The sequence below is a fragment of the Monodon monoceros genome, unplaced genomic scaffold, assembly GCF_005190385.1.
Source record: "Monodon monoceros isolate NGI ecotype Baffin Bay Population unplaced genomic scaffold, NGI_Narwhal_1 Super_Scaffold_9, whole genome shotgun sequence".
In the NCBI taxonomy this organism is placed as follows: domain Eukaryota; kingdom Metazoa; phylum Chordata; class Mammalia; order Artiodactyla; family Monodontidae; genus Monodon; species Monodon monoceros.
Window position 1 is genome coordinate 39,121,562 of NW_021703786.1, and position 2,475 is coordinate 39,124,036.

General features: G+C 55.5%; 1 non-coding gene across 1 annotated transcript; it reads left to right on the forward strand.

Annotated features, from left to right (window-relative positions):
* Positions 1-1,896: 1,896 nt before the first annotated feature.
* TRNAW-CCA lies at positions 1,897-1,968 on the forward strand. The gene has a single exon. It is a non-coding gene; the product is annotated as a tRNA-Trp (tRNA).
* The last annotated feature ends 507 nt before the right edge of the window (positions 1,969-2,475 follow it).

Consider the following 2,475-nt stretch of genomic DNA (forward strand, 5'->3'; position numbering starts at 1 on the left):
AAGCAATAAAACCACAAAAGACGACGTGACCCTGCACAACTGCGTGACCACTGCACTGCTGCACTCTGGTCTGTCCTGGCAGGCAGGGCTCTCACTTTTCAAAGGGGTCCCTGTACACTACCTGCACCAAACCTCTTTAATCCCTTTGTGCATTTGCGTCACCACACTGTCCTGTAGGGGTGCAGCCACAGCACAATTAAACATCAGGTTTTGCTTCCACATCCCAGGAGAAGAGGGGCCGGGACGTGTGTATCCAAAATTCTGAGCAGGATTTCAAGAGCGTCTCTGGTCTTTCCTTGTGGGTGAGGCGTTCCTCCCAGTAGATTCTGGGCCCTCGGCCTCCGTGGGAAGGGCACTGGCTCTTCGCCACAGTGACTTTGCTGTGCAGCCAAGGCTGGAGGGCTTGCGGGGGGAGATGGGAAAGGAGTGTGTGATCAGCCTGAAGGTGAATCCAAACCTGGGGACTCCACCTCATTCACTGCCTCCACTCCCTTGGTCCCCCCATTCCTCCCCCCGCCCCCCGTCAGGGTCCACATCACCCCTGGGCCACCAAAAGCAATAAGGAGGTGACTCTGGTCTCTGGCTACGTGGAATCCGGACACGGCATCAGCCATCATGCTGTGAGCTGGCTGGCTCTTCCCTTGGGAGCACAGGGATAGAGCCTCCTGGCCTCTGCTTCTCTAACAGCCCTGGGGTCAATCCCAAATGCCTCTAGTGTCACACGTGGCCACAAACACAGAAGTGGCCGCGCCTCCTTTCCTGTTAGACAGTAGATGCTCTGGCGGTCTCAGCTGCCCCCAACCCCAAGTTCACAAAGAGCATCAGACGGCAAAGGCGGGGCGGCTCCATCTCTCCTTCTCTAAAGAACACCAGGCCCAAAAAAAAAAAAAAAAAAAAGAACACCAGGCCCTGCGGGTGTTGTATTTATTGAGTTAATTGATGCTTCTTGTTCTTAAGCAGACCAGGATAGCGCTCTTTCTTACTTAGTAGCTTTTTTACTTAAAAGCATATTTACTCCCTTATTTAATAGTTTGATCTTTCTTATTTAATAAAAAGGAAAAAGTACTATCCAGAAGCAGGGTCTTAGGACTCCCATGAGGTGGACAGTGGACCCTTTAACATTATGCTAGAAAACATATCAACTAAAATATGCGGACAATACAGTGAGAAGTGAGAATATTAACAAAATGTTAGGTACAGTATAATCTCATCTCAAAATTGGATTTGAAGCGACTGGAAGGGGTGGGTGCTAATGTCTTTCTCGATTTGGGCGCCGGATACACAAGTATTTGCCCTTTGTGAAAATTCATGGCTACTTTTCCGGATGTGTGCTGTCAGCTGAAAGTCCAGTAACATATTTGGGATGCGGATGTAGCCGGTAAAAATCTGCAAAAAGAAATACCGCACATGGAAGTATTAGCAGTGGTTATGTCTGGATGGTGGATGGTCAAAGATTCTAATTTTCTTCCAGGCGCTGTTCTGCCTTTCCTCAAAGACAATGTTTATTTTTATAGTTTAAATATAATAATTGTAAATCAACTATACTTCAGTTTTTAAAAATTGACAAATGCAGTGAGCTGATTTGCAAAGTGAAAAAAAAATAGTAAAGTCCTTGCGTTTATCAAGCTCGTTTATTAAGTCCTTAGTTTCCCGGCGATGGGAGATGCCCACCCCCCTTTCTTTTTGGGGGGGTCTCTGGAAGGAGTCGGGGCCCCGGCCTCGGCCACGCCCCGCACTGGCTCGCGGCGCCCCTCCCCCGGTCGCGCAGGCGCGTGGCGGCCGGCTCCTCCTCCGAGTGGGGGCGGGCGGCGCGGAGACAGCGCCTGCGTCTCCGGGGCCGCGCGACGGCGCCGCCTCAGCGAGGCCTTTAATGACACGGACGCTCACGCTCGCTGTGACCTCGTGGCGCAATGGTAGCGCGTCTGACTCCAGATCAGAAGGTTGCGTGTTCAAGTCACGTCGGGGTCAAGCCGGCTTTTTTCCTCTGAAGTGCAGGGGCTCGTGAGGAGCGGAGTGGCCGCCCCACGCGAGGGATTTGGCCTCACGGAGGTTAATTATCCTGTCAGCTGCTCGGAAAACCCACTCTTTTTCTTCCCAGCGGGAACATAGGGCTGATAAACGCGCAGCTCCTCCCGGGACCGGCAGGGGGCGGTGCGTCGAGCCTCGGAGCGACCCCTCCCCGCCCCCACCCTTCCCGCCCCGCCCGTCTCCCCGCCCCCACCCCGCAGACCCGGGTGACCTCGTCCCCGGAGAGTGTCCCGGCGGGAAGTGGACGCCCCCCACCCGCCCCGGGAGGCGCCGCGCCTTCTGCACGTGACCCCGCAGGTGGCCCTCATCTGACCACCCCGCGGGGTCGGCCGCACGTGGACGCGGCAGGACGTTCGCGTCCGTAGGTCTGGCCGCAGGTGGAGCCCGCACGGGGGCCTGGACGGCGGCGGGGGCTGCTCGTGCTCCCCCGGGCCCTGGGCGCGGCCT